This window comes from Haliotis cracherodii, unplaced genomic scaffold, assembly GCF_022045235.1.
Source record: "Haliotis cracherodii isolate W230 unplaced genomic scaffold, xgHalCrac1.p SCAF_3, whole genome shotgun sequence".
NCBI lineage: Eukaryota > Metazoa > Mollusca > Gastropoda > Lepetellida > Haliotidae > Haliotis > Haliotis cracherodii.
The window spans coordinates 57,544,844-57,557,049 of record NW_027266286.1 but is presented as its reverse complement, the minus strand read 5'-3'; the positions used below and the strand labels follow the sequence as shown (position 1 = coordinate 57,557,049).

Sequence of the window (12,206 nt, the reverse complement as noted above, 5' to 3'; positions counted from 1 at the left end):
AACCTATTCTTCACCTGCTTACCCTTAGACATCCTCCTTTCTACAATTAGCAACGACCATTTGTACACTCATTCTCTTCTGAAAACTGAATCTGCATCCTTCGTATGAGTGCGATTAAATGATTAAAATATGCTCCTCTTTCTTTCAACAACAGAAATGTGACAAAGGCCATTTACATCAAAATAAGAGTTCACCATTCGGTGAGAAAACAATGTGCAAAACATACTATTTCTTCAATTGCGTTTATTGTTCGCGTTTATGTTCTTTCATGTACATTGTTGTGTGATGTTTCTGAGCTTAAAATATTCGCTGATCTGTGTATAAAAGGATGAAGCATCGATCGTATACTGATCACAACTTGCTGATATGTCCGACTCTGACAGTGACAATAGTTTTCGAGTTATGATGGAATGTGAATGTTTCTCAGAAGTTGAATTGGTGAAAGAAGTGCAAGTTAACCCTCTATCTGTGACCGACAGTAGTGACGAAAATAATCAGAATGATCCCCATCTTGGACGCATGGATTACAAGTGATTGCAAAACTCAGATTGATTCGTTTGTTTATTTTATTTTCCCTAAATCACAATATCCCGCTGCAGTCTTGAAATAGCTTTTTAAAGGTGATGCGACATGTCCTAGATTCTGTGACTTCGTGTCACTTGCTCACATGTTACATGGTTACGCTATACGCATGGTTGTGTGTTTTATGATACCTGGACTGACTGCTGGCATACGTTGTGCAATAATCTACTGCAGTTGCATGTCGTTGTGAGGTGAGTGACTTTAGGTGAGACAGGTACCGTTCTGGTTAATAAGAACTGTGTGTCTGTGAGTGTGTGTCTGTGTGTGTTTGTCTGTGAGTGTGTGTCTGTGAGTGTGTGTCTGTGAGTGTGTGTCTGTGTGTGTTTGTCTGTGTGGGTTTAGGGGTTAAAGTTTATGATCACCAACATCATTCATGTCACAGTTTGCGCATCTCAAATAATTACTGTTCTAAAAGTGAGTTTATGATCAATTTTCAACAGATGCCAACGCATAATCATATTTGTTGTGATTTAAGATAGTTTTCTGATATAAATGCCAAATTATCCCAAGGTTCAGAGGTCCTGAATTCCAACAGATTTCACCAAGTGGTTTTTATGATATACCTTATAGTATTTATTCAGTTTTGACCTGTTACAGAATATAATTTTGAGGTGTGTTGACTTTGAATCTACAAAAAATAATTAGTAATTACATGCCTGGTATGCTGCTGTCAAATTCTCGCCCAAAGCTGCTTAAAACAACCTCATATGCAGCGGCTTGTATGCATTTTTTTTATATTTTTATTTACGACTTCAGAAAGGACATTATAGTGATTACAGACAACATGTACCCAAACTGAAGAGCTCCAATAATGTGTAGCAGCGGCACTTGTATTTAATTTCTGTATGTTGAAGGTTTGATTGTATGACATCCTTCCAGAATTAATACTTCCTGGAATTTACTTTCATCCCGTCTTTTTAAGAAACTTATGATCGTGGGTTCGAATTCCAGATTTGCCCTAATTATACAGGTTTCTCAGCCTAATACCCGTGCTCGTGGGTTTCACCAAAGTTGTGATCCACTAAACACAACACATGTCAATTACTTAAAGATTTAGTTGAAATCCAACCACTGTTTTAGTTAACGTACTTCTCTAACAAAACCACAAGGTTACATGAGGACTATTCAGGAGTACAATAATATACCGTTTAAGCAACTGCTGAAAATCATATCCACGTGCGGTGGACTCGTGCATAACTAATAATACAATCAAAATACAATTAGCGATTGCTACTGTTATTACTGCGACTGCTGCTACTACTATAACTACATCTACACCGCCGCTGCGACTTCTATTACAGATACAACCAAGAGACATATGCATTCGTGTAAGAACAGAAAAGAACGTTACCGTACTGGGGTTGTTTATACCCAGTAACCTCCAAATGTTTCCACTGCACCTCAAAGTGCAATGAAGCGGTTAACTGGTACTTCTGTATCCAGTTAAGCTATAGTCCATATAAGACTAGACGGTCTTCACACATACACACGCACACGCACACGCACACGCACCAAACACAAACACATACACAAACATACACACACACCACATACACACACATAAACCCCACATACACACACACCACACACATACATACACACACACGATACACACATACACACACTCACACACCACACACACGCACACACGCACGCACTCACACATACACACACCACACATACATACATACACACCACACACACATGTACATACACCACACTAAGACAAACACACACACAAAATACAAATCTAACAAAGCTAACACATTGATGACCTACATTTAGCGAAGAATAGGTAGATATTTTAGGTATCTATGTAGGTCATACCTCTTTTTAATTATTTACTTATTTTTTATGTATTTATACTTGCATTTTATGTGGTGTACATACATTTTGATATGTGCACTGAAGTCTAGCATAACCCTATAGAGTTTCTCATGTATAATTGTATGATACTGTTATATGTATATTCTTATGTTCTTTTTCATGTACATATGAGGTGAGAATTAAATCAATTATCTGTCTCGCAGCCAAGTTGTATAATATTTGTCCAGATCCGTTTGATACGTTATTAATGTCTTATGTATTGAGGTACATTGTATTTTGGACCTGACTCATGATGAAGATCATGTCGTGATTAGTAGACTTGGATCCAGATTGTGTAAATTATTAACACTACTATCTTTACAAAATCAATAATATTTTCTAACTTTCCTGAACCGCAAATAAAACGTCTCCCCGTGTAACATTGCATGAAAAGTTGTCATTTAAATATCTGGGTAATTTGTTTCAAAGTTTCTAAAATTTAACATTGCCTTGTCCGGAAAAATGAAATTTGATGACAAAAAAATAAAGCGGATGACAATAAAACCGATCGCCCAAACGCATCACGGCAACGGCCATGGTAACCCGATGCACGCGAGCTCCGTGCAAATTGAAATGCGCATGCGTTCCCCCATTTCTTGCCCTATAAAAATCCACCCAGAACGGATAGTATTCATTCGTTATTGAATTGCAACCACATGCCACGATTTACAAGAAATCAGTGACACTAAGCCCTTGGACGGTTGCAAGCCGTACAAACCGCCCGGCAAGTAGCAATTGCATTTCAAGTCCACGTAAGGACCATATACAGGCTCCAGCAACGGTACCAGACCACCAACACTACAGATGACCGACCACGTAATGGAAGACCAAGGGTCACCACCCGACGTTAGGATCGTCAGATTGTGCGACGGCATCTTCAAGATCGCTTTGTTACTGCTGCGGAAACTGCTCGACAGACCATGGGGACATACCAGCGACTTATTAGTGCGGACACCGCGCGTCGACGATTGAGGAGCAGACACCTCCACTGGCACAGGCCACAATGAGGACCCATTCTAACACCATGTCATAGCCGGGACCGTCTTCAGTGGGCAATACAGCACCAGCATTGGCACCACCAGCAGTGGAGAAGAGTCCTCTATCTCAACACCAGATGGCAGAGAGTCTAGCGACGGCGTGGGGAACGTTATTCGGGTACTTGTGTTGGTGAGAGACTCGTGGGGTGTTCCGAGCATCATGGTGTGGGGTGGAATTGGTCTTGCACTTACGGTCGGCCCTGTGGTCTTCCAGAACATCGGTGCAGGGAGAGGCAATGGTGTCACAGCAGCTCGGTACATTGATCAAGTCTCGAGACCACACGCCATACCTCCTATGGCACCTCGCCGCAACCACGGGTTTCAGCATGATAACGCCCGTGTCCACACTATGAGAGCAAAAAGAGACTTCACCCAGCAGAATGGCATCAGAACCATGTAGTGACCTGCCCTCAGTCCCGATTTAAATCCCATTGAGCACCTGTGGGACGAGATTCAAAGACGACTGAATGACGTCCGACCAAGGCAAACAACTGCAGCTGAACTTCGTCAGGAGTTCCTCAGAGTGTGGGGTCAAGTGCCTATGACCTTCATCAACCGCCTCATCCATTCTATGTATCGACGTTTCACGGCAGTCATCAATGCACATGGCGAACACACGAGATACTGACTTGTCATGCCATTTCACTCTAAGAACATGTGACACTTTAATTTCAACCTTTATAATCAGTTTTGCCAAGTTTCATCTTTTTTATATGTTTCAAAGTATGTTTACAGTGTTTGGACAAATAATGTTTCTCATATATCTATCCATGGTGACGTTTCTTTTGCGGTTCTGTATATATTACACCTTCAGTATCCACCCCGTACCGTTGGTTTAAGTATTTCTGTTTGCCAAGATAAGATGGTACAGTACACTAACGTACAGACATTTTTACATCATGGTCATGCCTTGGAACATATCACGATAAGAATGCCCTCTGTCTAAATAAGCTATAATCAAGATTTGCTGTAGGGGGCACGGGTGGCCCAGTCGTCTAAGGCGCCGCGATTCCCTGTGCAGAGTTGCGTCCCTTGGGCACGCCAGAAACCTATGATTGTGGGTTCGAATCCCGGTTGTCAGCACCATACCCGTGCTCGTGGATTTCACCGAAGTGGTAAACGTCAGAGACTGAGTTTACAAAACCAATAATCTGTTTCCAAACCCATGAACCCTTTTTGAACTATCCGTTATCGTGGCTTCAAGAGTTTATCTGTGGCCGCTCCCAGATAAGATAGGCCTATGTACGTCTTGATGGAACTTCGACACCAGTTTCGTTATATAAAGAAGAGCATACACATCGTGCATAAACATAACAGTCACAGGTCTCTTGTGTGTTCAGTTTGAGGTAAGTCAGCAACATCTCCACCTGTCGTGAATATACATGTACCTCATAACACAAACTATGGAATTAATGGAAAATGAGGAATGAGCGTGTCATGTGCTCAGTTCATATACTCACCGACAAAAGAAACCCGAATACCATATATGTTGGTTAATATTTGAAAAATTACTCAGATTCAAGAGATATAGACTGGTTCGATGCACAGACGAACATTTTGACGCTCATGAACGCATTGCATGTGACGTCATTGCACTGCAAACACGAAAACGTCGTTTTTTTCCGTATATGGTCATTGGACGGAAAAACGACTAAAAATTCATTAAAATTGATTAATTGGTCAGCGTCTAGAAAGTGTCCAGAAAAGGGTCGAGTTTTTCAAGCGTAAAATGGACGGAAAAACGATGCTTTTTGCTCCGCCTTGCACAACTGTTAACGGCCAATCAGATGGCGCTGGTCCCCCAACGCACGTGATGTCCAAGGCTTCCTTTCGGAAGCTTTAGGTTTCGTATTTCTGGCATGCCTTGCTCTAGTATCTCTCGCGCAGTGCAGCGAGATTTGCTGATAAGCTAGTTTTAGGATATGTTACATGTTAATGTAATTCAGACACGCGCCAAGAAGTCAAACCAAACAATGTTACTAAGTTTATTGTGGTAACGGCTATGTACAGTTACCCCTATCGGATAATGGGTTGTGTTTCATTTGGTTATAACAATAACTAATTTTTTAATGTGAAGTTTACAAGATATACGACTTGGACGCGAGGTCGGTCACATGACGTTCTTCACGTGACTGTATTCTTGAAAAGCCGTAAACACTGACTACTTCCACATTCCTGGGGAAAACCCTTGGAATTCCCTGGTACGAATTCATACAGAAGCGTGGTTGCAAGCCCATTTAAGGATACCCTCGCTACAACCCATCCCAGAGAGAAAAAAAAACACGAAAAAAAATCCAAACTGTCGCAGTGACAATTTACAGAAATCTGTGAATTTACCTTAGTATCTATTTGACACATCTTCACAATCACCTTTCAATGATCGGCCAATTGATCAGTGATGCCAAAGGCTTGAAATAGCCACAGGTTAATTAACAACTTCGAAAATATCTCCCGTCACGTTTATCGTGTCGGCCATTTTGACGTATTGTACTTGATGTAAATGTATTACGACGCTGTCATTGTAATTGACTTACTGAGGTAATTCTGTAAAAGATCTTCTCATCTTATGAGGATATTGTTTGGAATATATTTCTTGTAAACATACTAAAACATATGTTCCTCGCTTTGGGGGGAACTATTTTATTCCGGGGTGGCCCATTAAATCTAGTAGTAAGTCAAGGCACCATGCGTGATCTGTTATTTTATGTGTTTAAATTACGATTTGGGGCGTTAATAAAATACACTGACGCAAGTATATTCTATTCAAATCAATTGGATAATTGAATATGCTTTCTTTTACATATTACATAACATCACTGCACAAAATATGAACAGTTGCAGTAACACACTACGGTAATCGCATTAAACATCATTTTCAACTGTACAGTATTTCAGTATTTCAGTTATATCATGGTGTATCAGACTGCTGTGGGATAAAAATCCGAAGTGGTTCAAGTCATCCAATGGGTGTTCGGGAAAAGGTGAGCGTATCCTGCAACACAAGTGGCACCCGTCACAAACACATGCAAGGACAAGTCAATTGTTCACCTGAACAAAGCACGGAAACACACAATGATGCCCGTCCTCAGTTTTACCGAGCATGTAAATTATTTTGTCCGTCAAAAACATGGACGAGTATAAACAATATGTTCATTCACGTAATACATGTCATACATTTGACAAAATGTATTGACTCGGAGCATTATTGTTAATCACAGAGTATGCAGTTGAACTCATCACCCATCCCATTATTGATAACCCCTTCTTGAAGATCTATGAAATCAGAAGCTGCAACACTCTATCTTTTAACTGGCATGTCAGACTTCTATTTCATTACTCAGTTTTATTTGCACGGATTACTATGGAAGGGACATTGTCTCGTTGTCGCATTGTCGCATGACGCCTTTACAACAACAAGCAAAACCTGTCAAAATTAACAAAAGCGCGACATTTGGCCATTTGTCGCATTGTCGCGTGTTCACATTGTCGCTCTTTGATAATCCTTTTCTTTATTTTACAAAAGGGCGACGATGCCGTAACGCGACATTTTCAAGGTCAAAATATGTCTCGATGTCGCATTGTCGCCCCATCACAAATGTGTATAAAAGGCGTAAAGTTCAGTTATTGTTACAGTTAGGAAGTTCAACCTGATAAATGTACGTCTTGAAATGAAAACACAAGTCCGTCCGCGAGTCCATAACGTTTTATTATGAGCTCTTCTCTAAAAGTGCTTAGTGTTCAACTCCCAGTTCCAAACACGTAGTACCTCCTCAATAATCCACATACCTCCAGTGCAGTGGTCTTCCGGAAGATCTTACTCTTGACCGTATTAGACAACTGACGAGTGCACGCCTGACCTGTGACCTCGTTGCAACCCTCATGAGGTGTTTGCCGAAGGGAGAGGTGTAGGAAATGTGTGCTCCAGCCCAGCGCAGAGCTCGCGACACACTGTATACTGATGTATACAGTATATTGCAGTTGATATACTGTATACTGCATGTGATACTTATTTGCGGAAATGTTACAACTTTCAAGATTCAAGATTCAATTTGCATATATTTCATATACAACAGACCGCCGTCATATATCACTGGAATACTGCTGAGAGCGGCGTTAAAACAAATTGTTTTCATAATGGAGCGCTGCAGTCATTTAAATTAGAACCGTATACATATGTACATGTAGTACCAACTCACTCTATTTGTTTCGAATATTCAGCAGAAAATATATTATTAACCAGGTCTTTGGGAAAAGATATCAGATTTTCATAAAGCAGCCACATAGGGATGATAAAGGACCCCTCGCTGATTAGGTTCTTGTTTACTTAAGAGCAGAGTTGGCCATGTTAGATGATACAACCAAAATCCGGGAGCTCCGGCGGGGGGCAAACTGGTCTTGTTAGTGTATGGTATGAGCTGTGACGTTGACCCAAGAGAATAATGTAAAACATGAGACCAACTCAAGTCTATAATGATTGGGAAAGTCTAGATTTCCACAGCTCTAGCCTGAAATTAAGGATTGTTCTATGCTCCATTTTAATTGTATTATTTTCATTTTGTAGACATGGATGGACCAACCAGGAAAGAAATTGATGGAATATTAATATCACATGTTACCACTGATCCAGTTAAATTCATCACACAATAATAAATTAGTATTTGACATTACGGCATTTGATTATTAGGGCATGATCATGTACATGTTCACTGTAGTAATGTACACACCAGTCAACTTGATTATAATTTTTATCAAAGTGTAGTGTGGCATCAACGATTACTTTATGATATCCTCACTTGTCATCGATGTATTGACATCGAACAATGGACGGCAATTCGAAATTCTTATGGATAGCTTCAATAGGGACAGCGCCGGTGTCAGTACAATTTTCCTAGTTAAAATAAGTATCTACAAAATATAATCTGAAGCAGACAAGAACAATATTTTTTTATTAATGCTTACTTTCATGGATAGAATTAAGGCAATCTAGGCTTGCCAAATCGTTCTAGACTTGAGCTGGATTCCTTTTAAATTTATTCTGTATGGTCTGGGAGACGAACAGGCGTCAGTATCGCATGGAGAACTGGGACAGCCTTAATCAGTGTAATCAGATATGTTGTGGAGTTTCGGTTTTGGGCTGTTTGCTGAATATATAGAATTGCGAGTTATGTATACTCTGTATTCTTTCGTCATGGAAGTCTATATTTCAAGGCATGTATTTGATATTCATAATAACTCCACAAAAGCTACACAATGGCAACAAAACGGTACCAGCATCACAGATACCAATAATACATGAGATACATATAATTACTTTAAAGTTAAAACATGTATCTAAATAGAAAATTAGAAGGGTACACTTCCGACATTTTTCGTATTTTGTTTTCGTTTGGAGAGAGAAGTTGTGATTGGTATCTGATGGGTGCAAACAGGTGTTCCCTTCCGCCCAGGCCTTGCGGCAATGCTATAGCCCAAAATGAAACAAGCCTTGTTCAACAGGTTCAGACTCAAATTTCTATCCCACTTGGGCTCCTTTTAAATTTAAATATAATTTCTCGTGTCGATATGTGTCAGAAGAAATGAAATATTACAGCACTGGTGAATAGGTTATATGCGCGTCAGCGTCGATCCTATAATATCCTTTTATGCAAAATACATATATACTGATGAATTAAGGTAGTAATACTACGCAAATATGTGTCCAGATGCATACATCAGTATCATCTCGTGATCTTAATTCGTGCTTTGAGCCCTTTTTCTACCGAGATTCTGGGGTGTTACATCACACCAGAAAGCCAGGTCCAAATTCAAGTCATAATTTCATGGTCCGTCTTGTATGTTGGAAACCAATATCGCAATATGGCTAAATATTGCTGAACGTGGTATTAACCCGATTACTCACATAATTATTCCATTGTCTACAGTCATCTACGAACACTATCTTTAAGGAGGTATATCTGTATCAATGTCCATACATATATGTCCACATTTATATGTATAAAGCAAGTCGTCCTGCACTCTTCCCTAAAAGATAAATGTTAAGCATTTCCTCTGTATGAATTTATATAATGTAATATCGTTTTAATGTAATGCTGATGCAGTAAACGTACCACAGACCTGATGCTAGAATAACATCTAATTTCTGAAATGAACATATTTTACAGAAAAAAACAGTTGTTTAAACAATACTTATAAAATATAAGAACAAGGAGCCAAGAGCCAAATATTGGGCTGTGTTGGACATATTTGTTTCGGGGTCTTATGACAGACAAACCTGATGCCTTTAAGCATAAAGATAAGTAAGTATAGATGTTGTACATATTCAAATATGTTCGTGATTAACCCAACCTTGAAAAATATTGAAAGATGAGTGGTAACTATTTATGCCATTATTTCAAATTAGAATGAGAGCACATCAGGAAAGCATGGTACTTTAATATACGTATCCTGTTAACCCTTGTTATTCTTTTTTAAGTAAGAGCAGCATGTATATCGAGAGTATAGGTTTGGTGCGTGACTTATCACACAGTACTTTCAGAAAGTGTGCATATTCTGTTTATCGGCAATAAATAACATAAGACGATTCATACGGGTAAATACGATTTACTTCAGAACTAGTAGAGATTATTTAAGGTTAGGGGGAAATGTATATAATTAATTAAACTTTGGCCCGGTTTGAAGGATTTGGGTCCTGGCTTGGGCTTTGTGTTGGACGTGTAGACGGCATTTCCAGGTTTGACGTATCAATGACAAAAATGATGTCAGATGCAATTCTCTGCCTTTTCGGGTGAACAATTGGCTTGCCTTTGGATGTGTTTGTGGTGGGTGCCAATAGTGGATCGGAATGAGCTCGCGTTTTTGCGAGCATCCAATGTCATCATTTATTATGGTGAATCATGAAACATGCTCCTGATGTTGTCGCAATGGTGCAGTTGGCGCTACTTTTGGCAAGGGTTTCTCATGATAATGGAAATGCTTATGTCGCTTTTGTTGACCGATAAACATGAAAAGATATAAAGTTAGTGTATATGGTCATGTAATTAAGAAACAAACGACGAGTGCGAGTTGTTTATTGTACGATAAACAACGACCGAGACTCGTTTATTTCTATATGAGATATCAACATTACGTACAACCTCTTTTAGGGTGTTAAATTAGGAAACAATACACGCTTTACAATATTTACCCGTCCTTAAATAATGATGATTCCTTGAATAGAATCCGACAGCGGCCATGCTAGATAAATCCATTTTAGGATTTGAGTTTGGTCCCGCATATTCTCACAATTTTCTCGTCAATCATCTGTACCTTTTCTCCCAATACCGATTGTCATATCACTCTCACTTTCGGATTCTCCAGCAACATTTATTGGGAACAACTCACTAGACACATACCTCTCAAAAATAAGGTCAAATTTACAAATTTTACTTTTCAAGTTGCGAGTGCATGTTCGAATCTCAATAAATGACGTCATGATAGAACAATTTTTATCGTAAAATAAATATCGCTTCCTTCTTTGTTCTTTGTGATTTATCGCGTAGCTATCTTATATCATCAAATGCCAATTTCTAATTGCTTTATCATGACGTATCCGTGTCATGTAGCAATAACATACACAAATATCGTTGACTTCGACGTTGAATAGTGTCATGAAATATGATTATCCTCTTGTGTGCAATATTTCTGGTTGATAAATCTAACATATTCTTACTTTAAGGATAGCGACTATACATTATTATATATCCCTTATCAGGTCTCTGTAACATTTGCAAAATGATACAAATATAAAAATACAACTGAACCTAAATGTAATGTTTTAATATCCTTACGTTGCTGAGTGCAGCATTTAACATTAAACAAACAAAACATAATATCTTTAAGAATTATGTTAACAATTCCGATGCTAAAAATAATCTCACAATCTCCATACCTCTTTCTCTCTATGAAAACATAATAACTTTTTTTTTAATAATCTGAAGGAATAATAATGGCAATACTATCATAATTATCATCATTATTTATGTTACTTATCCTCAAGCGAAGTAGTCCTCCACATTATACATTCAGTGTAGAAGCCCATGAACATATGAACTATGTAACATACATTCATGGAAATTAGATGAACAGTTGAAGTTAGCAAATGATATTATTCGGTCGAACGTCTATCAGCCATCTATTCTATTCGTGAAGAACATTTCACGTGGGACCAACAGAGGGAATTATGACTATCGAGTTGCTAATTATTTTTTATATTCATGCCAGCTCAAACGATCTATTGGCTTGATTTATTGTTATGGTATCCACAAAATAAGTAGGATCCGATTTTTTCCGTTTTTGTTGAAATAAAACTGAATAATATTTGCTGTTTACATATCAAAGTTTGCCAAATTGTTACAAAATGTTTGCCCACAGCAAGGCTACGTATCCCCAACATATTGTGCTAGGAACAGTATCACTGGACTGAGGGAGGGCGGTATTCCTCCTTGTGGGTCACCTGCTTGGCAATATGGGACGGGAAAACTGCAGGGGGTGAGGGCAGTTAAGTTGATGGTACAGACAGATAAGAGAGATCATTTTACAAATGTGAAACCTCAGTCCACAAAGGAAGAGGCGAAAGCTGAAACTTGGTGAGGTTTACAGAACAAAGGCAGTTATTTCTAGTTTCTTACTGACTCTCGAAGATACATTTAATAAAACAATTAATGCGTGTGTGTGTGTGTGTGT

The 12,206-nt window shown here is 38.9% G+C and overlaps 1 protein-coding gene across 1 annotated transcript in view; it reads left to right on the top strand.

The window, feature by feature from the left end:
- Positions 1–4,746: 4,746 nt before the first annotated feature.
- Positions 4,747–12,206, top strand: part of LOC139473903 (aromatic-L-amino-acid decarboxylase-like) — a 34,269-nt gene continuing 26,809 nt past the window's right edge. The window contains exon 1 of the mRNA XM_071256701.1: positions 4,747–4,831. The gene's annotated coding sequence lies outside the window, so the exon portion shown is untranslated. The remainder of the gene's footprint in view (positions 4,832–12,206) is intronic.